This window comes from Ovis canadensis, chromosome 16, assembly GCF_042477335.2.
Source record: "Ovis canadensis isolate MfBH-ARS-UI-01 breed Bighorn chromosome 16, ARS-UI_OviCan_v2, whole genome shotgun sequence".
In the NCBI taxonomy this organism is placed as follows: domain Eukaryota; kingdom Metazoa; phylum Chordata; class Mammalia; order Artiodactyla; family Bovidae; genus Ovis; species Ovis canadensis.
Window position 1 is genome coordinate 69,945,420 of NC_091260.1, and position 19,075 is coordinate 69,964,494.

General features: G+C 44.8%; 1 protein-coding gene across 1 annotated transcript in view; it reads left to right on the forward strand.

Moving 5' to 3' along the window:
* Positions 1–19,075, forward strand: part of RETREG1 (reticulophagy regulator 1) — a 156,916-nt gene that overhangs the window by 90,935 nt on the left and 46,906 nt on the right. The gene's annotated exons all lie outside the window — the stretch shown is intronic.

Consider the following 19,075-nt stretch of genomic DNA (forward strand, 5'->3'; position numbering starts at 1 on the left):
TCATGGAAATTGATCCAAGCTATAAACAGCTATTTCAGTCACTTTTTCACTCTATTTTTATCCCTCCCCCTCCCGTTTTATTGAGATATAATTACCATACAATTTCGTATAAGTTTCAGATGTATAAGGTAATTATTGAGTACCAATACATATTACAAAACAAAGTTAGCATCCATTGCCATACAGTTGCACTTCCCTGGTGGCTCAGTGGTAAAGAATCTACCTGTCAAGGAGGAGACTCAGGTTCAGCCACTGGGTTGGGAAGATCCCCTGGAGGAAGAAATGGCAACCCTCCCGTGTTCTTGCCTGGAGAATCCTACTGATAGGAGTCTGGCGGGCTGTAGGTCATAGGGTCACAAAAGAGTCGGACATGATTTAGCGACTAAACGACAGCAACCGTACAGTTGCAGTTGTTTTTTTTTTTTTTAATATTCGCTCATCACTTATTTGTTTGGCTGCACCAAGTCTTAGGTGTGGCCCTGGAGATCTTTAGTTTCGGCACGTGAACTCTTAGTTGGCACGTGGGATCTACTTCCCTGGCCAGGGGTCGAACCTGGAAGCACAGAGTCTTAAACACTGGACTACCAGGGCAGCCCCCAGCTACCCTTTTTTTGTGTGTGATGAGAATTGTTAAGGTTTACTCTCTTAGCAACTTTCAAATATACAGTATAGTGTAATTAACTATAGTGACCATGCTATATGTTGTTACATCCCCAGGACTTGTTTATCTTAGAACTGAAAGTTTGTACCTTTTGTCCACCTTCGCCCAATTCCCTTCCCACAACCCCCATCTCTGGAGGACCGCATGGCTCCATCTTCGGCACACAAATACTTAGTAATTTTCTTAAAACTTTTTATTTTGTATTGGGGTATAGCTGATTAACAATATTGTGATGGTTTCAGCTGGACAGCGAAGGGACTCAGCCACACATATGCATGTATCCATTTCTCTCCAAACTCCCTTCCCATCCAGGCTGCCACATAACATTGAACAGAGATCCATGTGCTAGTATATTGCTTTTTGGAGAAATTTTTGCTAAGCTTATATTACGATAACACAGCCGCTTAAGCTGTGAAGTTGCACACCCCAAAATAATTAAGAAATCTGTAATAAATGTCTTTCTCTTCAATTTGTGTTATTATTTTTTACCCACCTCTTTAATTAGTGTGATTATTATTTTTACCCACCCTATCAGTCAGGCAACAGCTGTGACATCTAAAAGCTTCCCAAACCAGCATTGATTGATGTCATTTCAGTCATTCTTCCTCTCCTAATGCTTTTCTATTCAAAATTTTCAAGTTGAACGCACAGCCCTGGTCTGTGACAGATTACAGACATGTGACAAATCCTCGTTTGGAGGGATTTGTTGTCGTTGTTCAGTCGCCAAGTCATGTCCGACTCTTTGTGACCCCATGGACTGCAGCATGCCTGGCTTCCCTGTCCCTCACCATCTCCCGGTGCTTGCTCAAACTCATGCTCTTTGAGTCGATGATGCCATCCAACCATCTCATCCTCTGCCATCCCCTTCTCCTCCTGCCTTCAATCTTTTCCAGCATCAGGGTCTTTTCCAGTGAGTCAGTTCTTCACATCAGGTGGCCAAAGGATTGGACCTTCAGCTTCAGCATCAGTCCTTCCAAAGAAAATTCAGGGTTTTCTTTAGGATGGACTGGCTTGATCTCCTTGAAGTCCAAGGGACTCTCAAGAGTCTTCTCTAGCTTGAAATAATCTTTTAGAGGGATAATTTCTAGCACAATGCAGCAAAGCATGTTTTAAAGAACTGTGCCTGTTTGGGGGCCTGTGGGCGTGCATCCAGTGAAGCCTACTTTTCAGGCCGATGCCCCTAGAGGAACCTGTTTTGCCCTTCTGGTTTGTATTCCTGTGTCATCACAGAGACCCCAGGAACAGCTATTTCTCATTGTTGGGGCACCTCCCTGTGAACCCCTTCTGTGACAGCAGCTGCACTTGATGGGAGGAGAAGTGGACCCCCCGCTTACCCTGGAAGACATGTGGAAACATGGTGTCCCTGCTTGCACACCCATCGAGGCTGGTGTGGGAAGACATGTTGCTTCCTGGCCTCTGTTCCAGCCGCTGACACTGCCCATCCCTTGCTCTTTGCTGACTTAGGACCAAGGCGGTGTGTACACTCTTATTGCTCTTGATGAACACAGAAGCTGGGTCGGGGGCATCTTCACCTCTCATGGGCCTCTCCAGCTTTCAGTACAGTGTAGGATTTCATTGTCATGTGTTAAGTCAAGTTTGATATAAAATTCGCATTGGTTTTAAATAAGCAGATCAGAGAGCCATCCCTGGCAGAATAAATCTGCTGTGAAAACGTATGATGAACTATGTGTATGATGTTGCCATGGTTTTGATGCTAAAAGTAGGCACAGGTGAAGAAGCCAAGTCTCCTTTCCATTTTTAAACTGTGGACTTCCTCTGTACTCAAAATAGGAAAGACACATGAAACGTCAGGACGCATGGCACACGTGGAAAGGAAATCTGAACTTGGTTACAAACCTGGACGTTTTATGAGAGTAAGGAAAAAATAGCAGGTGGTCATGGTTTCGTAAGAACGTGCTGGTGTGCAGATGGCTCACCTCCCAGGACACTGTTCACGGCCGGTGTTACCCCCCAGGGGGGCACACACAGCACCCCCACCTCACCCATGTCTGTGGAAATGGACATGCACGTGTGGAGCTCAGGCTTTTGCTCCCATGTCTGCCCATCTCTGACTTCTGAGTTCAGTCTCCATATCGTCCCTTGGCTGGTGCTTACACTGAGTGGGAAGGAAGCAAGATGATGTTGGGGGGGGTTCAGGTGCACTGTGGTTGATCCTAAGCCCAGCTGGAGAGTGAGGGCTGGAGTTGGGCCAGTCAAGGGGGGAGCAAAGAGGTGGCCTCTCTAGGTCTCTTAAGGGGCTGGAGGAGGAGTCGTGGAAGAAGGCAGGGTGGGCAGGGTTGGCAGCTGAACAGTTTGCACAACCAAAAAGTCCATCATATAGCCCTGGCTTGTGGCTTCCCTGGTGGCTCAAATGGTAAGAGTCTGCCTGCAACGCAGGAGACCTAGGGCTGGATCCCGGGGTCATGAAGATTCCCTGGAGAAGGGAATGGCAACCCACTCCAGTATTCTTGCCTGGAGAATTCCGTGGACAGAAGAGCCTGACTGGGTGTGGTCCATGGGGTCACAGTCAGCCTTGACTGAGCGGCTCACATACATGCACATACATGCTCTGAGTGCTCATGAGTCCGCCCTGATTGACATACATGGATAGATGAGCCAGTGAGGGAAGGAGGAAAAAGGCAAGTCTTCCTTCCAGAAGAATTCTGAAGAGTTGAAGTTGCTCCCCCTGCCTTCAGGGGGTGAGCTGTGTCTCTTGGGCACCACCTCCCTCCCCCTGAATGTGGGTGGGACTTGGAGTTGCTTTCCAAGACCAGAGTATGGAAAGAGAAAAGCGATAACTTTGCAATGGGGAAACCTGGCAGCCACGCTGTGTAATCTCAGTGATCAAGTGACTGTCACCAGGGAGAAGTCATGTGGACATCAGGAAAGCCCCAGTGTGATGGGAAGGGCCCTTCTCCTCCGGCGTCGTCTTGCCCCCAAATCCATAGTGAAAGTCACTCAGTCGTGTCTGACTCTCTGTGACCTCATGGACTATACAGTCCTTGGAATTCTCCAGGCCAGAATACTGGAGTGGGTAGTCTTTCCCTTCTCTAGGGGATTTTTCCCAACGCAGGGATCGAACCCTGGTCTCCTGCATTGCAGGCGGATTCTTTACCCAGCTGAGCCACCAGGGAAATCCATAACCTCAGTCGACTCACGAGACATATATCAGAAAGATCCAGACTGAGGGCATCCTATAAAATTACCTGATAGCTACGAAGTACTCCTCACAACTGTCAAGGTAAAGGAACTTCCCTGATGGCTGAGCGGTCAAGACCCTGTGCTGCCACGGCAGGAGGCCCTGGTTTGATCCCTAGTTCGGAAAGTTCCACATGCCATGCAGCGTGGTCATAAAAAAAAATACACAAAAAACGTGTCTAGGTAGGAAACCAAGGGAAGAGGAGCAGCTCTCCTGGACCACAGAAGCTCAGGGGGTATCATGATTGAATGTGCTCTGATGCCCCGATGGGATCCTGGAAGAGCAAAAGCACATTAGTGGAAGAAACTAAAAATAAAATCTGGTGTTCATAGTCATCTACTGATGCTGGCATGTAGTTCTGATGGACGTGCTGTGGTAACGTAAGATGTTAACCCACGGGAATCTAAGTGAGGGGGGTGGGCAGGTGCTCTGGGTACTATCTTGGCAGCTCTTCTGTAAATCTCAAATCATTCCCAAATGAAAAGGTTATTAAAATAAAACACGCTTGTTATGCTTTTAGGAGTGAGGGGTTGGGTCCCGGGGGAAGCCCCTCATGGGGAATCATTCTAGAGGCTGGAGATCAGAGATGAACCCTGTCCGTTTTTTTTTTTTTAAGATTTTTTTTTAATGTGGACCATTTTTTAAAAGTCTTTATTGAATTCCTTACAGTATTGCTTCTGTTTTATGTTTTGGTATTTGGGCCATGAAGCATGTGGACTCTTAGCTCCCCAACCTGGGATGGAATCCACACCCCCAGCCTTGTAGGGCGAAGGCTTAACCACTGGATGACCAGGGAAGTCCCTGCCCTGTCAGTCTCAATGGACCCAGTTTCTCTGCTAAGGCTTCCTTCAGGTTCACCTTTCGGATTTGTTTCATTGGGTTTTTAAAATGCATTGCTTTTTTGCCAGTCACTGAGAGGGCTTTACTCATGCCTGCTAGAAACGAACTCACTCAGGGCTGCCTTATCTGGAACCTTGGGGTGGCCGGAAGGAGAAATACTGCGTTTCTGAGAGGCCAGGTTTATTATCAGGTGGGCAGACAGTGGCTGAGGTGATAAGGAGATGCTGGTACTATAGTTTACTGGAAGGAGCCACCCTGCCATGAAAAGCAGATATGGGTCTCTGCAATGAAGGTTCTCTCTTTAAAAAAAAAAAAAATTGTTTATTTATTTTAATTGGAGGCTAATTACTTTACAATATTGTGGTGGTTTTTGCCATACATTGACATGAATCAGCGGTGGGTGTACATGTGTTCCCCATCCTGAACCTCCCTTCCACCTCCCTCCCCATCCCATCCCTCTGGGTCATCCCAGTGCACCAACCCTGAGCACCCTGAGCACCCTGAGCACCCTGAGCACCCTGAGTCTCATGCATCGAACCTGGACTGGTGATCTGTTAGTGAAGGCTCTCTTCACTGATGCAGACCAGCAAGAGACCAAGGTCCGTCTAGTCAAAGTTGTCGTTTTCCAGCAGTCGTGTACAGATGTGAGAGTTGGACCATAAAGAAGGCTGAGCGCCGAAGAATTGATGCTTTTGAACTGTGGTGTTGGAGAAGACTCTTGAGAGTCCCTTGGACTGCAAGGAGATCCAACCAGTCCATCCTGAAGGAGATCAACCCTGGGATTTCTTTGGAAGGAATGATGCTAAAGCTGAAACTCCAATACTTTGGCCACCTCATGCGAAGAGTTGACTCATTGGAAAAGACTCTGATGCTGGGAGGGACTGGGGGCAGGAGGAGAAGGGGACGATAGAGGATGAGATGGCTGGATGGCATCACGGACTCAATGGACGTGAGTCTGAGTGAACTCCGGGAGATGGTAATGGACAGGGAGGCCTGGCGTGCTGTGATTCATGGGGTTGCAAAGAGTCGGACACGACTGAGTGACTGAACTGAACTGAACTGAACTGTGGTGTTGAAGAAGACTCGAGACAGTAAGGAGATCAAGCTAGTCCATCCTAAAAGAAGTCAGCCCTGAATATTCTTTGGAAGGACTGATGCTGAAGCTGAGGCTCCAATACTTGGGCCACCTGATTTGAATGACTGCTGCTAAGTCGCATCAGTCATGTCCGACTCTGTGCAACCCAATGGACAGCAGCCCACCAGGCTGCCCCATCCCTGGGATTCTCCAGGCAAGAACACTGGAGTGGGTTGCCATTTCCTTCTCCAATTTAAATGACTGACTCATTGAAAAAGACCCTGGTGCTGGGAAAGATTGAAGGCAGGAGGAGAAGGGGATGGCAGAGGATGAGATGGTTGGATGGCATCACTGACTCAAAGGACATGAATTTGAGCAAACTCCAGGTGATAGCAAAGGACAGGGAACCCTGGTGTATTGCAGTGCATGGGGTTGCAGAGTGAGACACGACTGAGCGACTGAACAAGACCAGCCGATACCCAGCTTTTCTTGTAGCAAACATTTCTGGATTCATCTCCAGAAATGCCTGGAGGCCATCGGATGCTAGCCAGGCCTGGAGAACATTCCCGGAAACGCAGTTACCTGGAGGGGAGGTTCTTTCAGTGTCTGAGATCTCTCAGCCCTCCCCAAGGGCTGGGCAGCTGGTGGAACTCATCCAGCCAAGGTCACAAGGGTGTCAGTTGATGCGTGGTGAAATGGGACTTGAAAGGGATTCTCTGGTCCTGGCCCATACCCTCAAAGCTAATAATGATTAACTAGTACAAGGCTATGGAGCTGGATAGTCTCCATTTCAGTTTGGCTTCTCCACCAAATACTGGGTAAATGTACAACCAATAAGCAGCTTATCAGGTGCTATTTAAGGAATGAAAACTACTTTTTAACACTGACTTAGCAACATGTGATAAGGAAGATTAACAGATGAAAGTGTTACATAATCCTTGGTTAAACATAGGTTGTAATTACCCTCTGTTTTTCATTGTGTTTTTAAAAATTAATTAGTTAATTTTTAATTGGGTCAGATGCAGATGTAGAGAACAGACTTGTGGACACAGTGGGGAAGGAGAGAACGGGACGAATTGAGAGAGGAGCGTGGAAACGGATATGTTCAGTTCAGTGGCTCAGTCGTGTCTGACTCTGTGACCCGATGGACTGCAGCATGCCAGGCTTTCCTGTCCATCACCAACTCCTGAAGCTTGCTCAAACTGATGTCCATTGAGTCGGTAGTGCCATCCAACCATCTCATCCTCTGTTGTCCCCTTCTTCTGCCTTCAATCTTTCCCAGCATCCGGGTCTTTTCCCATGAGTCAGTTCTTCCCATCAGGTGGACAAAGTATTGGAGCTTCAGCTTCAGCATCAGTCCTTCAAATGAATATTCAGGACTGCTTTCCTTTAGGATTGATTGTATTGATCTCCTTGCAGTCCAAGGGACTCTCAAGAGTCTTCTCCAATACCACAGTTCAAAAATATCAGTTCTCCGATGCTCAGCTTTCTTTACAGTCCAACTCTTATCCATACACGACTACTGGAAAAGCCACAGCTTTGGCTATATGGACCTTTGTTGGCAAAGTTATGTCTCTGCTTTTTAATATGCTCATTACCGTATGTAAAATGGATAGCCAGTGGGAATTTGCTGTATAACCCAGGGAGCTCAACCTGGTGCTCTCTACAATGTATTTTTAAGTGCAAGAGATAAGTTTTGGCTTGAGCTGTGTGCCACTCTTGTTTGAGTCACTCCAGGCTTTACCATCCACAAAAACCTCTGTCTCTACGATTTGTGGCTTTAGAAATTTTCCATTTCCTTATGTTTACTAAGAGCAGTAAGACCTGCCAGAGTTCTTTCTCTCTTACAACTATTTGTCCTAACTTTCTTGGAACTAAAGATTCTCTGTCAAGGACTTTTAACCCCTGAAATATACATAACGCCTGAGAAAGGAGCTTTCAATAAGCATGCAAGATTATTCAGAAACAGGATTGTTATTCTTCAGGATTGTTCTGTGAAGGGAAGCTTGAACCAATAGTGTCATTGCAAGCCTTGGGAATTTGATTTCTACCATGTCTGTACTCCTGCTGGAGTTTTATACAGTTGGGAGGGGAGGAGTTTGAAAAGGATGGGAGGGAGAAGAGATAAAGAAATAACCCTTCTGATAGAGAAGAGCATCACCAATGTTCTAAAGAAGGCATGAGGAAGTAAGTGGGAATGAAACCAGTCACCACTGACAACAGGTCCTTGGAGAAGCAGTCACAAATAGGACTTTGGAGAGACCCTGTTAAGTGCATTGAAATGGGTCTCAGTAAATGATACACCAGTGATCATGTATGGATGTGAGAGTTGGACTATAAAGAAAGCTGAGGGCTGAAGAATTGATGCTTTTGAACTGTGGTGTTGGAGAAGACTCTTGAGAGTCCCTTGGACTGCAAGGAGATCCTACCAGTCCATCCTAAAGGAGATCAGTCCTGGGTGTTCATTGGAAGGACTGATGTTGAAGCTGAAACTCCAATACATTGGCCACCTGATGCAAAGAGCTGACTCATTTGCAAAGACCCCGATGCTGGGAAAGATTGAGGTCAGGAGGAGAAGGGGACGACAGAGGATGAGATGGTTGGATGGCATCACCAACTCAATGGACATAAGTTTGGGTGGACTCCAGGAGTTGGTGATGGACAGGGAGGCCTGGCATGCTGCATACAGTTCGTGGGGTCGCAGAGTCGGACATGACTGAGCGACTAAACTGAACTGAACTGAAATGACACAGACACACAACCCAAGCCAGTGAGACACGGTGATGTGACACACGAGGTCCCAGCACCTGGCTGGTTTCCTGGAGCCCTCTTCTCCTCGCTCTTCCTTAAGCAGTTGCCAGGCAGCCTCCTCTTCCTTTCCAGTCTCCTGAGGCTACTCCTGCACCCCAAATTCACCATCCCTTTCTTGCTCCTCCCCAGCTGCCATCACCCCACTGTGAATCTGCTGAATGAATCGGCAAATGGTTACTTGTATTGTTTACACTTTCCCTCATAGGTTCAAATGGTCATTCACTCCTAAATATCACAATTTAATATTTAACAACACATAATGAACTTTTATTAAGAAACACATAAGCCAAAGCTATGGTTTTTCTAGCTTCTACATATGGATGTGGGAGCCTGACGGTAAAGATTCTGGCTAAGCACCGAAGAATTGATGCTTTTGAATTGTGGTGCTGGAGGAGATCAAACCAGACTGCAGGGCGATCAAACCAGTCAGTCCTAAAGGAAATCAACCCCTGAACATTCATTGGAAGGACTGATGCTGAAGCTGAAGGTTTGGCCACCTAATGCAAAGAGCTGACTCATTGGAAGAGACACTGATGCTAGGAAAGACTGAAGGCAAAAGAAGGGGATGACAGAGAATGAGATTGTTGGATGGCATCATTGACTCAGTCGATATGAGTCTGAGCAAACTTCTGGAGAGAGTGAAGGACAAGGGTGCCTGGCATGCTGCAGTCCATGGGGTGGCAAAGACATGGACACGACTTTGTGATTGAGCAACAACAACAAGAAGCAAGGATCTAGTTACTGTATAGCACAGTGAACTATATTCAGAATCTTGTAATAACCTCTAATGCAAAAGAATCTGGACAAGAACATTATATATATGTATATACACAGATGTTTATATATGTATTATATATATATATATATATAAAAGTGAATCACTTTGCTGTACATCTGAAACTAACACAACATGGTAAATCAAGTATACATCAATAAAAAGATTTTGATTTAAACTTCAGAGCATCAGATACAGCCCCACAGAAATCTGCATGGGCAAGACGCACTGGCCTAAGACTCACCTCTTGGGGGCTGTTGGGTCTTTCATTGTGCTTCCTCCCTTTTCCCTACCCCGAAACTTCTCTCTACTCCTTCACCCCCTTTTCCCTTCAGCCATTCACCAATTCTTCTCCCATAGTTTGATCCTTCCACTCCTGAGTGCTGGCTCCTCCTTCATCCCTGGGGCAGCTGCATCCACAGATGTCCAAACCACAGTTTCCAGACAGCTTTGCTCCAGCAGTATCTTTTTAAGGAAAGGACGCAGTTCAGTCCGCGATGACAAGTCAGAAGATGCATGTGGTATGGACCAGACTGGAAAGGTGTGAGAGGCATTCCCTAGCTAAACTGAATGATCTGTGGCACAGACTTGGCTCAAGTTGAGGGGCATCCCTGTTGAGATATTAACAAATTATGTGGTAATCAAAACAAGAATTGAGCACAAATTAGCGGCATGGAAGTTCTAACAGGTATGAATGTGGTAACATGTTGGGTTATCCTACAACTGATGACCTAAACAGGGACATTGATGAGAGTGCAAGGGGTCTGTTATTGATTATACCAGGACAAGAGGTGAAAATGAGGACTGTCCCATGCCGGGAAATAGGATGACTCCAGTGGTACCTCCAGCAGAAGGAAGGAGGAGATTGACCAGAAAGCTGGAGGACAGGACCTCAGAGACTCCATGTGTTGGTTACAGAGTACCAGCTATGTTTGGATGAAAAGAAATTTGAGGAAAATGCTTTATAACTCTAAGCTTAAAAAAAAATAAAATGGGTAACTGAGTTGTTGTTCAATTGCTAAGTTGTGTCTGACTCTGTGACCCCCGTGGACTCACCAAGTTCCTCTGTCTTCCACTGTCTCCCTGAGTTTGCTCAGATTCATGTCCACTGAGTGGGTGATGCTATCTAACCATCTCATCCTCTGTCACCCCCTTCTCCTTTTGCCTTCAGTCCTCCCAGCATCAGGGTCCTTTCCAATGAGTTGACTCTTCACATCAGGTGGCCAAATTATTAGAGCTTCAGCTTCAGCATCAGTCCTTCCAATGAATATTCAGAGTTGATTTTCTTTAGGATTGACTGGTTTGATCTCCTTGCTGTCCAAGGGCCTCTCAGGAGTCTTCTCCAACACCACAGGTTGAAAGCATCATTTTTTTCTATGCTCAGCCTTCTTTATCCAGTCAGCTGGGTTGATTCTGCCCTAATTATTATAAGAAGCAACTGAGAAAAAAAGATTCCCACTTTCTCTTCCTGGCTGTCCAGATGATCCTGGTCACAGTTTTCCATCTGCATCTCATGCAACTCTGGATTTCCAAGGACTCAGTTCGGGGGCTGCCTTGTGCAGAATCGAGTCCACCTCTCAGTGCCCTGCTCCCAGTTAATCCTGAATCACTCTTTTGGGTTGTATGTTTTATATACTAAGCTTTGTCATAACAGCACTTAGGGAAAATAGGGTTGTTGTTTTTTTTTCTCACTTGGAAAGCCACAGATCTAGGACAAGTCTCAGTATGACTCCACCAACCAGAAAGCAAGAGACAGGTACCATCTCTCAGTGTAAGATGTTATGACTGTTCATCAGATCATCACTACTGGATGACATTATTCACATGGTATACGTGTGTAGTCATTTGAACCTTTTATTTCTTTTTAATCTAAGAGGAAAAAGATGTCCTTTTCCACTTTGTTCCAGAAATGCATTGGCTTTGATGCTAATTGACATCCTTATTCCACTTTTGCAAAGTGCATAATGTATACGCTGACTTCTCATGGGAAACAGTTTCTGTGTTGGCAACACCACCTTCTTCTATGAAGAATATGCATTGAAAGTCTTCAGTGGGATTCCCAGGTGGTGCTAGTGGTAAAGAATCCGCCTGCCAGTACAGGAGACGTGAGAGACACAGGTTTGATCCCTGAGTCGGGAAGAGGAGGGCATGGCAAACCCACTCCAGTGTTCTTGCCTGGAGGATCCCATGGCCAGAGGAGCCTGGCAGGTTACTGGGCTATAGTCCATGGGATCACAAAGAGTCGGACACAACTGAAGCGACTTAACACGCAGGCATGAAGAAGGTGGAGAAGGGGGATTCTTGTCCTCTCAAGCCAGTGGGTGGAGGGAGGGCTTGCTTCTGTTTTCTTTCTCGTTCTTTCAGTCAGCACGAATCTTTTTCTGAACAGCCAGCTGCTTATAGACGTGAACTGTCTCTGGTCCGGCTTGTGGGAAAAAGTCCTGGAGCCTTGTTTCTCAACTGAAAGAATATAGATTTTTTTTTTTCCTTTAGTGACAGGAAACCACAGAAAATTTTTTCCCTTCCACTTAAAAAAAACCTTTTTTTCTTTTTCCTATTTTAAGAACATTTTCTTATCAGATGAACCATTTGTATTTGTTGCTGAAAAACAGGCAAAAAGAATACAAGTGAAAATTTATTGTTTTCTTAAGCCGGAAAAAAAACCCCACAATTAATAGCTCAGTATAGGACCTTTGAAACATTTTCCCTCTCTCTCCCCTCCCCCGTCCTCTTCCCCTTGTCTCCTAGTTTCCCTTTCTTCATTCATATCTTTGTACAGATATTTTCATCAATATACAACTGTATATTTTTACATCAGTGGGAGGCTATACATTTTGTTTTCTAGTCTCTTTTTAAAGCTGACTATATTATGAAAAGATTTTCATAATCTCATCCTTTTTATCATAAGATTTCATTGTACCGAAATATAATTAACCCCTTGCTGATAAGCCTCTAGTTTGTTGTTTTGGGGGGGGGGTTGCAATAATAAAGAATGCCTGTATTTATTTTATCTCTATGTGTTTTTATTTTACATATGATATATGTAATACATAAAGTATTTGCAAGTCATGTATGTATATCAAAATGTATATGAAGATGAAGTCATCATGGATTTGGAGAGTGTGTCCTGCTAGGGGTGCTTGATCACAAACATTTGGTGGGCTCTAGCCAAAACAACAGATGATGCTGGACTGAAGTAGGACAATAAGTACAGCAGGCATAGCCTCCAGGGTGGTTACAAATACAGCTCACGTGTTAGAGTAGATAGTACTTAGTGAGAAGTCTCCCCTGGCTGGTGACAGAGAGGGAAGAATGAATATAATCCCCATGTTTTTGTCTTAGTTGACCATTTAGAACATTTCTTCACGTACTGATGTAACTAATACTAACTATCACCCTAAGATAATATGGTATGTGCTGTTCTAGGAGCTAGGTCTACCACACTCTGTACTATTGTTGAGAAACAGTAATGAACAAGAGGCTACGATCCCAGGGTATCTGCTAGTTGGGAGGGAGGGATTCAGATAACTGGCATGTCAACAAGTAGTGAAGATCCACGGAGATGTTGCTAAATTCTATGAAGAAAATGCATCATAATAATAAGATTGAGAATGATATGGGAAATGATTTTTCTAAAGAAAGAAAAAAAAAGGAGAAACAGGAAAGGATAAGGGAGAGCCAGTTGCTGAGAGACGGTGGGTCCTCTCTGGACTTGTTTTTAGAGACGTTTGTGGGAATTCCAGGTATTAAAAGATACACTGAGGCGTATTAAGCATTTAAAGAGTTTATTTGACAAAAAATCAATTTGAACCTGGCAGCACCAAACCAGAAGTGGTTAGGATGCTCCGTTGGCGGGAACTGGGGACAAATGAGTCTTTTATAGAGAAGACACAGAAGCAGAGAGAGGAAATAATCTGATTGGCTTTAGCCTAAGTGGTTGCTGACAAAGGTCTTTCTAGTCAAAGCTATGAATTTTCCAGTAGTCATGTATGGATGTGAGAGTTGGACTATAAAGAAAGCTGAGCGCCCAAGAATTGATGCTTTTGAACTGTGGTGTTGGAGAAGAGTCTCGAGAGTCCCTTAGACTGCAAGGAGATCCAACCAGTCAATCCTAAAGGAAATCAGTCCTGAATATTCATTGGAAGGATGGATGCTGAAGCTGAAACTCCAGTACTTTGGCCACCTGATGTAAGGAACTGACTCACTGGAAAAGACCCTGATGCTGGGAAAGATTGAAGGCAGGAGGAGAAGCAAAGACAGGATGAGATGGTTGGATGGTATCACTGACTCAATGGACATCAGTTTGAGCAAGCTTCAGGAGTTGGTTGGTGATGGACAGAGAAGCCTGGTGTGCTACAGTCCGTGGGTTCGAAAGGAGTCCAACATGACTGAGCGACTGAACTGAACTAAGTGGTTGCCCTTATTTGGGAAATCCTGGCTGGATGTATGTGATTAGCTGTTCTTATGTTTCTTAACCTTGCAGCATTTGTAGGCTCAGGGTATGACTGTATTACGTAGGCTTCTCAGGCCTTAGAACCACCTGGATCTGATGGTGTCCCTACTTAATTAATTTAACACAGACTCAGATGTCTAGTAGGCAGTTTTGTGTGGGTACATTTCTAGCAACTGTCAGTAGGGAATAGCAGCTGATATGTAGTATTTGCCAGTTTCCATGCCATGGCTAATGCAAGCTACCTCCTTCACAGCACTGAATGTGGGGTGGTAAGAAATGGTAAGAGTTTTCATCAGCAGATCAGAAGCAGCTTTGGTGCATCACAGCTAGTGGGTGACAGGACTCAGAGCTTCCTCAGGTTATGATAGGGTTATGTCCTGATAAACCCATTGTAAGTTGAAAATGTTGTAAGTCAAAAATGCATTAATACACCTACTCTACTGAACATTGCAGTTTAGCTGAGCCAATCTTATATGTGCTCAGAACACTTCCATGAGCCTACAATTGGGCAACATCATCTAAAAAATAAAAATAAAACAGTAGTCGCTCCGTCATGTCCGATTCTTGGCAACCCCCATGGACCATAGCCTGCCAGGCTTCTCTGGCTCTGGAATTCTCCAGACAAGAATACTGGAGTGGGTTGGCATGTCCTCCTTCAGAGGATCTTCCCAATTCAGGAATTGAACCCCGGTCTCTTGTATTGCAGGCAGATCCTTTATCACCTATGCCACCAGGGAAGCCCAGCACCATCTAACACAAAGCCTATTTTATAATAAAGTGTTGACTGTCTCATGTCATGTATTGTCCCAGGTGGCACTAATGGTAAAGAACCTGGCTACCAAATCAGGAGACAGAAGAGACACAGGTTCAGTCCGTGGGTCAGGAAGATCCCCTGGAGAAGGGCATGGCAACCCACTCCAGTAGTCTGTCCTGGAGAATCCCATGGACAGAAGAGCCTGGAGGGCTACAGTCCATGGGGTCACAAGAATTGGACACGACTTAGTGACTAAACCACCTACCAATACCTAACCAAATCCCTCGTGTCTCATCACCTGGCCAGCCTTCAGCAAGAATTTTGTTAGGTCAGTTCAGCAAGGAGGCAACCCACCCCTCTTAGTAATTTTCTCTCTACCAGTGACAACCACCTCCTCCCACCACCACCACCACCACCACCATTTCTTAGCCATTCATCCTAATATTGCCCAGTAACTTCCAGGAGAGGGAGGGTCCCTCCTCTTGATTCTGAAAGTTCCAGAGTCTCAGTCCACACCGCTGTAGGAATGATGGGGAAAACAAAGCTCTCAGACCAGTGATTGTGTGGAGAGAAAAAGTGCATTAAGAAAAGTGGAAAAAGACATCCCTGGCAGTCCAGTGGTTAAGAATCTGCCTTGTAATCAGGGACACCCATTTGATCCCTGGTCAGGGAGCTAACGGAGAAGGCACCCCACTCCAGTATTCTTGCCTGGAAAATCCCATGGACGGAGGAGCCTGGTGGGCTCCAGTCCATGGGGTCGCTAAGAGTCAGACACGACTGAGCGACTTCACTTGCACTTTTCACTTTCATGCATTGGAGAAGGAAATGGCAACCCACTCCAGTGTTCTTGCCTGGAGAATCCCAGGGATGGGGGAGCCTGGTGGGCTGCCATCTATGGGGTTGCACAGAGTCAGACACGACTGAAGCGACCTAGCAGCAGCAGCAGGGAGCTAAGTTCCAACGTGCCGCAAAGCAACTAAGGCCAAGTGCAGAAGCTAGAGAAGCCCAAACACCATAATAGGGACACAGTGCTGCCGAAGTTTAAAAAAAAATTTTTTTTTAATTTTCTTAAAAAAGAAAAGTGGACATTTAGCTTTGAAATGGCATTTATTTTCTTAGGCCATAATACTGTGTGATTAAACAGCAAGAGAAAATGGAAATGTTTGCTTAAAATATAGTACTAAAATTAAATGCATGTGAATTTCAAAAGAGTATGGGTATAAGAGAACTTGAACTGTACACGTGTCTGGCCGTCTGGGTGCCCTTTTGCCGGAATGAGAGGCTCTGCCATCTGTTCAGCCGGAGGAATGAGAAGAGCCCTCAGGACTGGAGGCTGTTGCTGGCTCTGGCCCCAGCAGCTCACCTCACTGCTGGGCCCCAGTTCCAGCGTCTGAAAGTCTTGGATGGCTTTCGTGGCCCTTCAGGGTCTTTCCCATGTCTGTATTCTGTGAGACCTTAAATTCGAGCACCCAGTAGATTTTGAATTGGTAATGATGAGGGGACCCTGGGCATCCTAATCCCCTGTAGGACCACAGGTGTCTTTTGGGGCGAGGAAGCCTTGCCATGTGTTCTGCACCCTGGAGTTTGTTATCTGTGCCATTACTTTCTCCCTCCTCACTCCTGTGAATTTCAGAAATTAACACAAATATCCTGAAAGGGGAGTTTACAGTTGGAACAAGAAATTCAAAAATGCACGAAGGCATGCTTAAAGGAGGTAATGTTAAAGGAAATTAAAGAAGATATTTTATGGTAGTAGTGAGTGATTCACTTCTCACACTGATCAGTTAATTGTCCTTTAAAACTGTGAGACTGGTTTCAGGGATCTAGTGGTCAGTTCTGTAGTCATCCACAGCTGAGTTCAGCAACAGCCATACATAGATATTCAAGAAATTAGTACAAGAGGAACTTATAAGAATTTTAAAAAAGTAAAAATTAATGAGATAGAATTGTTAGAGAATTAGAACGTAGAATTAGCATTGTGGTTGATCAAGGGAAATAGTTGCATGGGTATTATTCTCATGAATTTTTCACTTCATTAGACCTGGAATTTTTAACATAGCACATTGCGCCAATCCTGGGAGGCTCGGGCATACCCTGATCTTCAGAACTCTGCTTATGACTGTTTTCTTCCAAGGTCAACAGTATTTGAATTATGTATTTGAGTAACTACAGCAACTTACTCTTAGCCTTTGAAGTCTAAAATTTTAGGTCTTGTGTGGAATACTAAAGGATTGTCTTGAATTGCAACATGCTTCTGTCACAAAATAGCTAATACTCCTCAAAGAAAGTAGACAATATTTGTTTCCACTCTGCATTATACTCTAGAAATCACTTCAGAGACTTGTGACTATTAAGTGTACATTGAATATAGAGATATTGCTGGGAATACCTATGACTAATCCTGTGACAATGGAACACATATTTTAAGAAGTGTATCGTTTTACATATACACAGGAATATTACTCAGTTGTTTAAAAAATTCATTTGAATCAGTTCTAATGAGGTGGATGAAACTGGAGCCTATTATACAGAGTGAAGTAAGTCAGAGAAGAAGAGCACCAATATAGTGTATTAATGCATATATATGGAATTTAGAAAGATGGTAACGACAACCCTGTATGTGAGACAGCAAAAGAGACACTGATATAAAGAACAGACTTTTGGACTCTGTGGGAGAATGAGAGGGTGGGGTGATTTGAGAGAATAGCATTGAAACATGTATATTACCATATGTGAAATAGATCACCAGTCCAAGTTTGATGCATGAAACAGGCCGCTCAAAGCTTAGTGCACTGGGACAACCCAGAGGGATAGGATGGGGAGGGAGGTGGGAAAGGGGTTCAGGATGGTAGACACATGTACACCCGTGGCTGACTCATGTCAATGTATGGCAGAGACCACCACAATATTGTGGGGTAATTAGCTTCCAATTAGAATAAATTAATTAATTTTAAAAATAAATAAATACTAAAAAAAGTGTACCATTTTGTTTTTATTTTTAAAATTAGTTTTTATTGGAATATGGTTGGTTTACAATGTTATGTTAGTTTCAGGGGTACAGCAAGGTGAATCAGTTATACATATATCCACTCTTTTTTAGATTATTTTCCTATATAGATCATTACAAAGTATTGAGTTGAGTTCCCTGTGCTATGCAGTGGGTTTTATTAGCTACCTATTTTACATATAGTAGTGTGTATATTGGGCTTCCCAGGTGGTGCTCGTGGTAAAGAACCTGCCTGCCAGTGCGGAAGACGAAAGAGACGTGGGTTTGATTCCTGGGTCGGGAAGATGCCCTGGAGGAGAGCACAGCAACCCGCTTCAGTATTCTTGCCTGGAGAATCCTATGGACAGAGGAGCCTGGCGGGCTACGGTCCATAGTCTCACCGAGTCAGACACACCGGAAGTGACTTAGCACGCATGCACACGCACACCCTGTGAATATGTCAGCCCTAATCTCCCCAGTTTGTCCCTTCCCCCTTCCCTTTTGGTAGCTATAGTTTGTTTTCTACATCTGTGACTATTTCTGTTTTGTGAATAAGTTCATTTGTACAATTTTTTTAGATTTCATATGTGTGATATCATAAGATACTTGTCTTTCTCTGACGTACTTCACACAATCTTTAGGTCCATCCATCTTGCTGCAAGCAGCATTATTTCATTATTTTGTACGGCTGAGTAATACTCCATTGGATGTATGTACCACGTCTACTTTACTCATTCATCTGCAGATGACATTGAGGTCATGTCCTAAATGTGGTTGTTTACATGGCTATTGTAAACAGTGCTGCAGTGAACCCTGGGGTGCATTCATCTAAAGAAAATATATTGTTTCTTAATAATTAGATCTTACTTGTGGCCTTACTTTGCCAACCAGGAAAAGAAATGGTTTCAAGTTTCTCTGCAAAGCTTTCAGGTTGCATTTCTAAAGGGATCTCAACGTTTTGCCCAGCTCTTTTGAAAGCAGGATGAAGTAATTTTTGTTGGCTTCCCTGGTGGCTCAGAGGTTAAAGCGTCTGCCTCTAGTGCGGGAGACGTGGGTTCGATCCTTGGGTCAGGAAGATCCCCTGGAGAAGGAAATGGCAACCCACTCCAGTATTCTTGCCTGGAGAATCCCCTGGACGGAGGAGCCTGGTAGGCTACAGTCCACGGGGTCGCAAAGAGTTGGACACAACTGAGCGACTTCACCTAAAAGTTGTAGCAAATGAGGGTACCTGGTGATCGATGACCTGTGTATGATATTGGGGGCTTCCCAGGTAGTGCTGGAGGTAAAGAACCCGCCTGCCAATGCAGGAGATGTAAGAGACATGGGTTCCTTTCTTGGGTCAGAAAGATCCCCTGGAGGAAGGTATAGCAACCCACTCCAGTATTCTTGCCTGGAGAATCCCATGGACAGAGCAGCCTGGCAGGCTACAGTCCATGGGGTAGGTCACAAAGAGTCAGACACAACTGAAGCAACTTGGCACGCACACATGCATGTGATGAGGGGCCAAGCTATCAAAACATC